The sequence below is a fragment of the Styela clava genome, chromosome 11 (assembly GCF_964204865.1).
Source record: "Styela clava chromosome 11, kaStyClav1.hap1.2, whole genome shotgun sequence".
Classification (NCBI taxonomy): Eukaryota; Metazoa; Chordata; class Ascidiacea; order Stolidobranchia; family Styelidae; genus Styela; species Styela clava.
In genome coordinates this window covers 1,673,877-1,687,015 of record NC_135260.1, presented here as the reverse complement: position 1 = coordinate 1,687,015, position 13,139 = coordinate 1,673,877, and the positions used below count along the sequence as shown (strand labels likewise).

Sequence of the window (13,139 nt, the reverse complement as noted above, 5' to 3'; positions counted from 1 at the left end):
CGTTAATTTATTGATTGCATGTTTTTCCTCATTGGTATTTTATCTCTGGTGTATGGCTTAACGCAAGCATCGAGTCGCTGATATAACTCGCTTGTTTGTTATTGAGGCCTGACGTGTTATTGACAAAGCTTTTTGATAAGCGGATGCCCATTGTATTGCACATAACCCAGATAGTGCGACAGTATATATGAAAGTTGCCCTTCTTATAAGCTTGTTTTTCATTATATGTGCTCAAAGCTAGGTTACGTGCACTCACACAGTATCAAAAGTTATATATAAACTCTCACAAGCGCGTGGCACTTCGGTGATCGCCCGTAACTTGGCGAGAGTTTAATTTTTCGATTAAGTCCGGTTCAATAAAAATGTATCAACGTTAATAGTCAGTCAGTCTAACTAAATTTAATGAGATATCTACTAGGGATGCAAAATGAAGGCTTTGAACCTGCGCTAAAGTACTGATTTGACGTAGATCTCACTATGTAATACTAGATATAGGTAGATTTCAAGCTATGGTAAAACTCGTGCTCAACCGTGTGGCGCATCGTGCTAAGTGTCAGATATACGCTCGTTACCACACCTCTGATTACTCTGCGTGGGTTCGAATTCCATTAAGGGATAGTTTTCAGAACCCTTCGTCGTCGTAAGGTAGTCAATGTTACCGCAGGTAAGTTACGGCTTCCGCTACCATTAAGTGCTTGCTTCCGAAATGAAATAACTGGCCTTGACTGATAACCGGGCGATTGGCGTGATCCGTCATATGACTAATAAAGTCGTCTTATCTCGATTTCTCATATCCAACTCACTCCATAGTAGCACCGATTATTCTGCCATATATAGTAGGCCTATATCTATTAGGACGCATTCGAAATATCGATGACGGGTCTCAGTGACTATTCGTAAAGTTGCGTTTCGCCCCTGTTAGTTATTTATTATTCAGTCCTCGACAATCTGAAATATTTTATAACATATTCATTTTAAATTATGTTTTGTTCAGACAGCATTCCTTTTATTTTTGATAAAAGCGAAAAGCCTACGGCACCCGGTATTCCCAGCCGGTCACCCATGCAAGTACTAACCGAGACCGACGTTGCTTAACTTCCGAGATCGAACGAGATCGGGTGTATTCAACGTGGTATGGTCGTAGGCGATATCGACGAGACATATTCGGTTATTTATATTTAGGCAACGCCTAATGAGAGAGAAGCGAAGCGCAACTGTTTCGTTTGTAGAGTCACAAACAATGAAACTCAGGCAGTCGCTGTTTCGCTCAATGGCTTACCGCCGACACTTTCTACCAGTGTCAAATTTTGTTATTATTGATTACATGCGTTAATTTATTGATTGCATGTTTTTCCTCATAGGTATTTTATCTCTGGTGTATGGCTTAACGCAAGCATCGAGTCGCTGATATAACTCGCTTGTTTGTTATTGAGGCCTGACGTGTTATTGACAAAGCTTTTTGATAAGCGGATGCCCATTGTATTGCACATAACCCAGATAGTTCGACAGTATATATGAAAGTTGCCCTTCTTATAAGCTTGTTTTTTATTATATGTGCTCAAAGCTAGGTTACGTGCACTCACACAGTATCAAAAGTTATATATAAACTCTCACAAGCGCGTGGCACTTCGGTGATCGCCCGTAACTTGGCGAGAGTTTAATTTTTCGATTAAGTCCGGTTCAATAAAAATGTATCAACGTTAATAGTCAGTCAGTCTAACTAAATTTAATGAGATATCTACTAGGGATGCAAAATGAAGGCTTTGAACCTGCGCTAAAGTACTGAATTGACGTAGATCTCACTATGTAATACTAGATATAGGTAGATTTCAAGCTATGGTAAAACTCGTGCTCAACCGTGTGGCGCATCGTGCTAAGTGTCAGATATACGCTCGTTACCACACCTCTGATTACTCTGCGTGGGTTCGAATTCCATTAAGGGATAGTTTTCAGAACCCTTCGTCGTCGTAAGGTAGTCCATGTTACCGCAGGTAAGTTACGGCTTCCGCTACCATTAAGTGCTTGCTTCCGAAATGAAATAACTGGCCTTGACTGATAACCGGGCGATTGGCGTGATCCGTCATATGATTAATTAAGTCGTCTTATCTCGATTTCCCATATCCTAACTCACTCCATAGTAGCACCGATTATTCTGCCATATATAGCAGGCCTATACCTATTAACCGCATTCGAAATATCGATGACGGGTCTCAGTGACTATTCGTAAAGTTGCGTTTCGCCCCTGTTAGTTATTATTCAGTCCTCGACAATCTGAAATATTTTATAACATATTCATTTTAAATTATGTTTTGTTCAGACAGCATTCCTTTTATTTTTGATAAAAGCGAAAAGCCTACGGCACCCGGTATTCCCAGCCGGTCACCCATGCAAGTACTAACCGAGCCCGACGTTGCTTAACTTCCGAGATCGGGTGTATTCAACGTGGTATGGTCGTAGGCGATATCGACGAGACATATTCGGTTATTTATATTTAGGCAACGCCTAATGAGAGAGAAGCGAAGCGCAACTGTTTCGTTTGTAGAGTCACAAACAATGAAACTCAGGCAGTCGCTGTTTCGCTCAGTGGCTTACCGCCGACATTTTCTACCAGTGTCATATTTTGTTATTATTGATTACATGCGTTAATTTATTGATTGCATGTTTTTCCTCATAGGTATTTTATCTCTGGTGTATGGCTTAACGCAAGCATCGAGTCGCTGATATAACTCGCTTGTTTGTTATTGAGGCCTGACGTGTTATTGACAAAGCTTTTTGATAAGCGGATGCCCATTGTATTGCACATAACCCAGATAGTTCGACAGTATATATGAAAGTTGCCCTTCTTTTAAGCTTGTTTTTTATTATATGTGCTCAAAGCTAGGTTACGTGCACTCACACAGTATCAAAAGTTATATATAAACTCTCACAAGCGCGTGGCACTTCGGTGATCGCCCGTAACTTGGCGAGAGTTTAATTTTTCGATTAAGTCCGGTTCAATAAAAATGTATCAACGTTAATAGTCAGTCAGTCTAACTAAATTTAATGAGATATCTACTAGGGATGCAAAATGAAGGCTTTGAACCTGCGCTAAAGTACTGATTTGACGTAGATCTCACTATGTAATACTAGATATAGGTAGATTTCAAGCTATGGTAAAACTCGTGCTCAACCGTGTGGCGCATCGTGCTAAGTGTCAGATATACGCTCGTTACCACACCTCTGATTACTCTGCGTGGGTTCGAATTCCATTAAGGGATAGTTTTCAGAACCCTTCGTCGTCGTAAGGTAGTCAATGTTACCGCAGGTAAGTTACGGCTTCCGCTACCATTAAGTGCTTGCTTCCGAAATGAAATAACTGGCCTTGACTGATAACCGGGCGATTGGCGTGATCCGTCATATGACTAATTAAGTCGTCTTATCTCGATTTCTCATATCCTAACTCACTCCATAGTAGCACCGATTATTCTGCCATATATAGTAGGCCTATATCTATTAAGACGCATTCGAAATATCGATGACGGGTCTCAGTGACTATTCGTAAAGTTGCGTTTCGCCCCTGTTAGTTATTTATTATTCAGTCCTCGACAATCTGAAATATTTTATAACATATTCATTTTAAATTATGTTTTGTTCAGACAGCATTCCTTTTATTTTTGATAAAAGCGAAAAGCCTACGGCACCCGGTATTCCCAGCCGGTCACCCATGCAAGTACTAACCGAGCCCGACGTTGCTTAACTTCCGAGATCGAACGAGATCGGGTGTATTCAACGTGGTATGGTCGTAGGCGATATCGACGAGACATATTCGGTTATTTATATTTAGGCAACGCCTAATGAGAGAGAAGCGAAGCGCAACTGTTTCGTTTGTAGAGTCACAAACAATGAAACTCAGGCAGTCGCTGTTTCGCTCAGTGGCTTACCGCCGACATTTTCTACCAGTGTCAAATTTTGTTATTATTGATTACATGCGTTAATTTATTGATTGCATGTTTTTCCTCATAGGTATTTTATCTCTGGTGTATGGCTTAACGCAAGCATCGAGTCGCTGATATAACTCGCTTGTTTGTTATTGAGGCCTGACGTGTTATTGACAAAGCTTTTTGATAAGCGGATGCCCATTGTATTGCACATAACCCAGATAGTTCGACAGTATATATGAAAGTTGCCCTTCTTTTAAGCTTGTTTTTTATTATATGTGCTTAAAGCTAGGTTACGTGCACTCACACAGTATCAAAAGTTATATATAAACTCTCACAAGCGCGTGGCACTTCGGTGATCGCCCGTAACTTGGCGAGAGTTTAATTTTTCGATTAAGTCCGGTTCAATAAAAATGTATCAACGTTAATAGTCAGTCAGTCTAACTAAATTTAATGAGATATCTACTAGGGATGCAAAATGAAGGCTTTGAACCTGCGCTAAAGTACTGATTTGACGTAGATCTCACTATGTAATACTAGATATAGGTAGATTTCAAGCTATGGTAAAACTCGTGCTCAACCGTGTGGCGCATCGTGCTAAGTGTCAGATATACGCTCGTTACCACACCTCTGATTACTCTGCGTGGGTTCGAATTCCATTAAGGGATAGTTTTCAGAACCCTTCGTCGTCGTAAGGTAGTCAATGTTACCGCAGGTAAGTTACGGCTTCCGCTACCATTAAGTGCTTGCTTCCGAAATGAAATAACTGGCCTTGACTGATAACCGGGCGATTGGCGTGATCCGTCATATGACTAATTAAGTCGTCTTATCTCGATTTCTCATATCCTAACTCACTCCATAGTAGCACCGATTATTCTGCCATATATAGTAGGCCTATATCTATTAAGACGCATTCGAAATATCGATGACGGGTCTCAGTGACTATTCGTAAAGTTGCGTTTCGCCCCTGTTAGTTATTTATTATTCAGTCCTCGACAATCTGAAATATTTTATAACATATTCATTTTAAATTATGTTTTGTTCAGACAGCATTCCTTTTATTTTTGATAAAAGCGAAAAGCCTACGGCACCCGGTATTCCCAGCCGGTCACCCATGCAAGTACTAACCGAGCCCGACGTTGCTTAACTTACGAGATCTAGTGTATTCAACGTGGTATGGTCGTAGGCGATATCGACGAGACATATTCGGTTATTTATATTTAGGCAACGCCTAATGAGAGAGAAGCGAAGCGCAACTGTTTCGTTTGTAGAGTCACAAACAATGAAACTCAGGCAGTCGCTGTTTCGCTCAGTGGCTTACCGCCGACATTTTCTACCAGTGTCAAATTTTGTTATTATTGATTACATGCGTTAATTTATTGATTGCATGTTTTTCCTCATAGGTATTTTATCTCTGGTGTATGGCTTAACGCAAGCATCGAGTCGCTGATATAACTCGCTTGTTTGTTATTGAGGCCTGACGTGTTATTGACAAAGCTTTTTGATAAGCGGATGCCCATTGTATTGCACATAACCCAGATAGTTCGACAGTATATATGAAAGTTGCCCTTCTTATAAGCTTGTTTTTTATTATATGGGCTCAAAGCTAGGTTACGTGCACTCACACAGTATCAAAAGTTATATATAAACTCTCACAAGCGCGTGGCACTTCGGTGATCGCCCGTAACTTGGCGAGAGTTTAATTTTTCGATTAAGTCCGGTTCAATAAAAATGTATCAACGTTAATAGTCAGTCAGTCTAACTAAATTTAATGAGATATCTACTAGGGATGCAAAATGAAGGCTTTGAACCTGCGCTAAAGTACTGAATTGACGTAGATCTCACTATGTAATACTAGATATAGGTAGATTTCAAGCTATGGTAAAACTCGTGCTCAACCGTGTGGCGCATCGTGCTAAGTGTCAGATATACGCTCGTTACCACACCTCTGATTACTCTGCGTGGGTTCGAATTCCATTAAGGGATAGTTTTCAGAAAACCTTCGTCGTCGTAAGGTAGTCCATGTTACCGCAGGTAAGGTACGGCTTCCGCTACCATTAAGTGCTTGCTTCCGAAATGAAATAACTGGCCTTGACTGATAACCGGGCGATTGGCCGTGATCCGTCATATGATTAATTAAGTCGTCTTATCTCGATTTCCCATATCCTAACTCACTCCATAGTAGCACCGATTATTCTGCCATATATAGTAGGCCTATATCTATTAAGACGCATTCGAAATATCGATGACGGGTCTCAGTGACTATTCGTAAAGTTGCGTTTCGCCCCTGTTAGTTATTATTCAGTCCTCGACAATCTGAAATATTTTATAACATATTCATTTTAAATTATGTTTTGTTAAGACAGCATTCCTTTTATTTTTGATAAAAGCGAAAAGCCTACGGCACCCGGTATTCCCAGCCGGTCACCCATGCAAGTACTAACCGAGCCCGACGTTGCCTAACTTCCGAGATCGAACGAGATCGAGTGTATTCAACGTGGTATGGTCGTAGGCGATATCGACGAGACATATTCGGTTATTTATATTTAGGCAACGCCTAATGAGAGAGAAGCGAAGCGCAACTGTTTCGTTTGTACAGTCACAAACAATGAAACTCAGGCAGTCGCTGTTTCGCTCAGTGGCTTACCGCCGACATTTTCTACCAGTGTCAAATTTTGTTATTATTGATTACATGCGTTAATTTATTGATTGCATGTTTTTCCTCATAGGTATTTTATCTCTGGTGTATGGCCTAACGCAAGCATCGAGTCCCTGATATAACTCGCTTGTTTGTTATTGAGGCCTGACGTGTTATTGACAAAGCTTTTTGATAAGCGGATGCCCATTGTATTGCACATAACCCAGATAGTTCGACAGTATATATGAAAGTTGCCCTTCTTATAAGCTTGTTTTTTATTATATGTGCTCAAAGCTAGGTTACGTGCACTCACACAGTATCAAAAGTTATATATAAACTCTCACAAGCGCGTGGCACTTCGGTGATCGCCCGTAACTTGGCGAGAGTTTAATTTTTCGATTAAGTCCGGTTCAATAAAAATGTATCAACGTTAATAGTCAGTCAGTCTAACTAAATTTAATGAGATATCTACTAGGGATGCAAAATGAAGGCTTTGAACCTGCGCTAAAGTACTGATTTGACGTAGATCTCACTATGTAATACTAGATATAGGTAGATTTCAAGCTATGGTAAAACTCGTGCTCAACCGTGTGGCGCATCGTGCTAAGTGTCAGATATACGCTCGTTACCACACCTCTGATTACTCTGCGTGGGTTCGAATTCCATTAAGGGATAGTTTTCAGAACCCTTCGTCGTCGTAAGGTAGTCAATGTTACCGCAGGTAAGTTACGGCTACCGCTACCATTAAGTGCTTGCTTCCGAAATGAAATAACTGGCCTTGACTGATAACCGGGCGATTGGCGTGATCCGTCATATGACTAATTAAGTCGTCTTATCTCGATTTCTCATATCCAACTCACTCCATAGTAGCACCGATTATTCTGCCATATATAGTAGGCCTATATCTATTAGGACGCATTCGAAATATCGATGACGGGTCTCAGTGACTATTCGTAAAGTTGCGTTTCGCCCCTGTTAGTTATTTATTATTCAGTCCTCGACAATCTGAAATATTTTATAACATATTCATTTTAAATTATGTTTTGTTCAGACAGCATTCCTTTTATTTTTGATAAAAGCGAAAAGCCTACGGCACCCGGTATTCCCAGCCGGTCACCCATGCAAGTACTAACGGAGCCCGACGTTGCCTAACTTCCGAGATCGGGTGTATTCAACGTGGTATGGTCGTAGGCGATATCGACGAGACATATTCGGTTATTTATATTTAGGCAACGCCTAATGAGAGAGAAGCGAAGCGCAACTGTTTCGTTTGTAGAGTCACAAACAATGAAACTCAGGCAGTCGCTGTTTCGCTCAATGGCTTACCGCCGACACTTTCTACCAGTGTCAAATTTTGTTATTATTGATTACATGCGTTAATTTATTGATTGCATGTTTTTCCTCATAGGTATTTTATCTCTGGTGTATGGCTTAACGCAAGCATCGAGTCGCTGATATAACTCGCTTGTTTTTTATTGAGGCCTGACGTGTTATTGACAAAGCTTTTTGATAAGCGGATGCCCATTGTATTGCACATAACCCAGATAGTTCGACAGTATATATGAAAGTTGCCCTTCTTATAAGCTTGTTTTCTATTATATGTGCTCAAAGCTAGGTTACGTGCATTCACACAGTATCAAAAGTTATATATAAACTCTCACAAGCGCGTGGCACTTCGGTGATCGCCCGTAACTTGGCGAGAGTTTAATTTTTCGATTAAGTCCGGTTCAATAAAAATGTATCAACGTTAATAGTCAGTCAGTTTAACTAAATTTAATGAGATATCTACTAGGGATGCAAAATGAAGGCTTTGAACCTGCGCTAAAGTACTGAATTGACGTAGATCTCACTATGTAATACTAGATATAGGTAGATTTCAAGCTATGGTAAAACTCGTGCTCAACCGTGTGGCGCATCGTGCTAAGTGTCAGATATACGCTCGTTACCACACCTCTGATTACTCTGCGTCGGTTCGAATTCCATTAAGGGATAGTTTTCAGAACCCTTCGTCGTCGTAAGGTAGTCCATGTTACCGCAGGTAAGTTACGGCTTCCGCTACCATTAAGTGCTTGCTTCCGAAATGAAATAACTGGCCTTGACTGATAACCGGGCGATTGGCCGTGATCCGTCATATGATTAATTAAGTCGTCTTATCTCGATTTCCCATATCCTAACTCACTCCATAGTAGCACCGATTATTCTGCCATATATAGTAGGCCTATATCTATTAAGACGCATTCGAAATATCGATGACGGGTCTCAGTGACTATTCGTAAAGTTGCGTTTCGCCCCTGTTAGTTATTATTCAGTCCTCGACAATCTGAAATATTTTATAACATATTCATTTTAAATTATGTTTTGTTCAGACAGCATTCCTTTTATTTTTGATAAAAGCGAAAAGACTACGGCACCCGGTATTCCCAGCCGGTCACCCATGCAAGTACTAACCGAGCCCGACGTTGCTTAACTTCCGAGATCGAACGAGATCGGGTGTATTCAACGTGGTATGGTCGTAGGCGATATCGACGAGACATATTCGGTTATTTATATTTAGGCAACGCCTAATGAGAGAGAAGCGAAGCTCAACTGTTTCGTTTGTAGAGTCACAAACAATGAAACTCAGGCAGTCGCTGTTTCGCTCAGTGGCTTACCGCCGACATTTTCTACCAGTGTCAAATTTTGTTATTATTGATTACATGCGTTAATTTATTGATTGCATGTTTTTCCTCATAGGTATTTTATCTCTGGTGTATGGCTTAACGCAAGCATCGAGTCCCTGATATAACTCGCTTGTTTGTTATTGAGGCCTGACGTGTTATTGACAAAGCTTTTTGATAAGCGGATGCCCATTGTATTGCACATAACCCAGATAGTTCGACAGTATATATGAAAGTTGCCCTTCTTATAAGCTTGTTTTTTATTATATGTGCTCAAAGCTAGGTTACGTGCACTCACACAGTATCAAAAGTTATATATAAACTCTCACAAGCGCGTGGCACTTCGGTGATCGCCCGTAACTTGGCGAGATTCAATAAAAATGTATCAACGTTAATAGTCAGTCAGTCTAACTAAATTTAATGAGATATCTACTAGGGATGCAAAATGAAGGCTTTGAACCTGCGCTAAAGTACTGAATTGACGTAGATCTCACTATGTAATACTAGATATAGGTAGATTTCAAGCTATGGTAAAACTCGTGCTCAACCGTGTGGCGCATCGTGCTAAGTGTCAGATATACGCTCGTTACCACACCTCTGATTACTCTGCGTGGGTTCGAATTCCATTAAGGGATAGTTTTCAGAACCCTTCGTCGTCGTAAGGTAGTCCATGTTACCGCAGGTAAGTTACGGCTTCCGCTACCATTAAGTGCTTGCTTCCGAAATGAAATAACTGGCCTTGACTGATAACCGGGCGATTGGCGTGATCCGTCATATGATTAATTAAGTCGTCTTATCTCGATTTCTCATATACTAACTCACTCCATAGTAGCACCGATTATTCTGCCATATATAGCAGGCCTATACCTATTAAGACGCATTCGAAATATCGATGACGGGTCTCAGTGACTATTCGTAAAGTTGCGTTTCGCCCCTGTTAGTTATTATTCAGTCCTCGACAATCTGAAATATTTTATAACATATTCATTTTAAATTATGTTTTGTTCAGACAGCATTCCTTTTATTTTTGATAAAAGCGAAAAGCCTACGGCACCCGGTATTCCCAGCCGGTCACCCATGCAAGTACTAACCGAGCCCGACGTTGCTTAACTTCCGAGATCGAACGAGATCGGGTGTATTCAACGTGGTATGGTCGTAGGCGATATCGACGAGACATATTCGGTTATTTATATTTAGGCAACGCCTAATGAGAGAGAAGCGAAGCTCAACTGTTTCGTTTGTAGAGTCACAAACAATGAAACTCAGGCAGTGGCTGTTTCGCTCAGTGGCTTACCGCCGACATTTTCTACCAGTGTCAAATTTTGTTATTATTGATTACATGCGTTAATTTATTGATTGCATGTTTTTCCTCATAGGTATTTTATCTCTGGTGTATGGCTTAACGCAAGCATCGAGTCCCTGATATAACTCGCTTGTTTGTTATTGAGGCCTGACGTGTTATTGACAAAGCTTTTTGATAAGCGGATGCCCATTGTATTGCACATAACCCAGATAGTTCGACAGTATATATGAAAGTTGCCCTTCTTATAAGCTTGTTTTTTATTATATGTGCTCAAAGCTAGGTTACGTGCACTCACACAGTATCAAAAGTTATATATAAACTCTCACAAGCGCGTGGCACTTCGGTGATCGCCCGTAACTTGGCGAGATTCAATAAAAATGTATCAACGTTAATAGTCAGTCAGTCTAACTAAATTTAATGAGATATCTACTAGGGATGCAAAATGAAGGCTTTGAACCTGCGCTAAAGTACTGAATTGACGTAGATCTCACTATGTAATACTAGATATAGGTAGATTTCAAGCTATGGTAAAACTCGTGCTCAACCGTGTGGCGCATCGTGCTAAGTGTCAGATATACGCTCGTTACCACACCTCTGATTACTCTGCGTGGGTTCGAATTCCATTAAGGGATAGTTTTCAGAACCCTTCGTCGTCGTAAGGTAGTCCATGTTACCGCAGGTAAGTTACGGCTTCCGCTACCATTAAGTGCTTGCTTCCGAAATGAAATAACTGGCCTTGACTGATAACCGGGCGATTGGCGTGATCCGTCATATGATTAATTAAGTCGTCTTATCTCGATTTCTCATATACTAACTCACTCCATAGTAGCACCGATTATTCTGCCATATATAGCAGGCCTATACCTATTAAGACGCATTCGAAATATCGATGACGGGTCTCAGTGACTATTCGTAAAGTTGCGTTTCGCCCCTGTTAGTTATTATTCAGTCCTCGACAATCTGAAATATTTTATAACATATTCATTTTAAATTATGTTTTGTTAAGACAGCATTCCTTTTATTTTTGATAAAAGCGAAAAGCCTACGGCACCCGGTATTCCCAGCCGGTCACCCATGCAAGTACTAACCGAGCCCGACGTTGCCTAACTTCCGAGATCGAACGAGATCGGGTGTATTCAACGTGGTATGTTCGTAGGCGATATCGACGAGACATATTCGGTTATTTATATTTAGGCAACGCCTAATGAGAGAGAAGCGAAGCGCAACTGTTTCGTTTGTAGAGTCACAAACAATGAAACTCAGGCAGTCGCTGTTTCGCTCAGTGGCTTACCGCCGACATTTTCTACCAGTGTCAAATTTTGTTATTATTGATTACATGCGTTAATTTATTGATTGTATGTTTTTCCTCATAGGTATTTTATCTCTGGTGTATGGCTTAACGCAAGCATCGAGTCCCTGATATAACTCGCTTGTTTGTTATTGAGGCCTGACGTGTTATTGACAAAGCTTTTTGATAAGCGGATGCCCATTGTATTGCACATAACCCAGATAGTTCGACAGTATATATGAAAGTTGCCCTTCTTATAAGCTTGTTTTTTATTATATGTGCTCAAAGCTAGGTTACGTGCACTCACACAGTATCAAAAGTTATATATAAACTCTCACAAGCGCGTGGCACTTCGGTGATCGCCCGTAACTTGGCGAGAGTTTAATTTTTCGATTAAGTCCGGTTCAATAAAAATGTATCAACGTTAATAGTCAGTCAGTCTAACTAAATTTAATGAGATATCTACTAGGGATGCAAAATGAAGGCTTTGAACCTGCGCTAAAGTACTGAATTGACGTAGATCTCACTATGTAATACTAGATATAGGTAGATTTCAAGCTATGGTAAAACTCGTGCTCAACCGTGTGGCGCATCGTACTAAGTGTCAGATATACGCTCGTTACCACACCTCTGATTACTCTGCGTGGGTTCGAATTCCATTAAGGGATAGTTTTCAGAAAACCTTCGTCGTCGTAAGGTAGTTACCGCAGGTAAGTTACGGCTTCCGCTACCATTAAGTGCTTGCTTCCGAAATGAAATAACTGGCCTTGACTGATAACCGGGCGATTGGCCGTGATCCGTCATATGATTAATTAAGTCGTCTTATCTCGATTTCCCATATCCTAGCTCACTCCATAGTAGCACCGATTATTCTGCCATATATAGTAGGCCTATATCTATTTAGACGCATTCGAAATATCGATGACGGGTCTCGGTGACTATTCGTAAAGTTGCGTTTCGCCCCTGTTAGTTATTATTCAGTCCTTGACCATATGAAATATTTTATAACATATTCATTTTAAATTATGTTTTGTTCAGACAGCATTCCTTTTATTTTTGATAAAAGCGAAAAGCCTACGGCACCCGGTATTCCCAGCCGGTCACCCATGCAAGTACTAACCGAGCCCGACGTTGCTTAACTTCCGAGATCGAACGAGATCGGGTGTATTCAACGTGGTATGGTCGTAGGCGATATCGACGAGACATATTCGGTTATTTATATTTAGGCAACGCCTAATGAGAGAGAAGCGAAGCGCAACTGTTTCGTTTGTAGAGTCACAAACAATGAAACTCAGGCAGTCGCTGTTTCGCTCAGTGGCTTACCGCCGACATTTTC

The 13,139-nt window shown here is 40.7% G+C and overlaps 7 non-coding genes and 3 pseudogenes across 7 annotated transcripts; all 10 read right to left on the bottom strand.

Moving 5' to 3' along the window:
• Positions 1 to 1,027: 1,027 nt before the first annotated feature.
• On the bottom strand, positions 1,028 to 1,146 carry LOC144430059 (5S ribosomal RNA). The gene has a single exon (XR_013479305.1). It is a non-coding gene; the product is annotated as a 5S ribosomal RNA (ribosomal RNA).
• A 1,204-nt stretch (positions 1,147 to 2,350) lies between these two features.
• LOC144430122 (5S ribosomal RNA) lies at positions 2,351 to 2,459 on the bottom strand (annotated as a pseudogene).
• A 1,209-nt stretch (positions 2,460 to 3,668) lies between these two features.
• Positions 3,669 to 3,787, bottom strand: LOC144430021 (5S ribosomal RNA). Its single transcript, XR_013479266.1, has one exon. It is a non-coding gene; the product is annotated as a 5S ribosomal RNA (ribosomal RNA).
• Positions 3,788 to 4,996: 1,209 nt separating this feature from the next.
• Positions 4,997 to 5,105, bottom strand: LOC144430187 (5S ribosomal RNA; annotated as a pseudogene).
• A 1,207-nt stretch (positions 5,106 to 6,312) lies between these two features.
• On the bottom strand, positions 6,313 to 6,431 carry LOC144430084 (5S ribosomal RNA). The gene has a single exon (XR_013479329.1). It is a non-coding gene; the product is annotated as a 5S ribosomal RNA (ribosomal RNA).
• A 1,208-nt stretch (positions 6,432 to 7,639) lies between these two features.
• LOC144430207 (5S ribosomal RNA) lies at positions 7,640 to 7,748 on the bottom strand (annotated as a pseudogene).
• A 1,206-nt stretch (positions 7,749 to 8,954) lies between these two features.
• Positions 8,955 to 9,073, bottom strand: LOC144430038 (5S ribosomal RNA). The gene has a single exon (XR_013479284.1). It is a non-coding gene; the product is annotated as a 5S ribosomal RNA (ribosomal RNA).
• Positions 9,074 to 10,254: 1,181 nt separating this feature from the next.
• Positions 10,255 to 10,373, bottom strand: LOC144430009 (5S ribosomal RNA). The gene has a single exon (XR_013479254.1). It is a non-coding gene; the product is annotated as a 5S ribosomal RNA (ribosomal RNA).
• Positions 10,374 to 11,554: 1,181 nt separating this feature from the next.
• Positions 11,555 to 11,673, bottom strand: LOC144430095 (5S ribosomal RNA). Its single transcript, XR_013479340.1, has one exon. It is a non-coding gene; the product is annotated as a 5S ribosomal RNA (ribosomal RNA).
• A 1,201-nt stretch (positions 11,674 to 12,874) lies between these two features.
• On the bottom strand, positions 12,875 to 12,993 carry LOC144429997 (5S ribosomal RNA). Its single transcript, XR_013479242.1, has one exon. It is a non-coding gene; the product is annotated as a 5S ribosomal RNA (ribosomal RNA).
• Between the last annotated feature and the right edge of the window lie 146 nt (positions 12,994 to 13,139).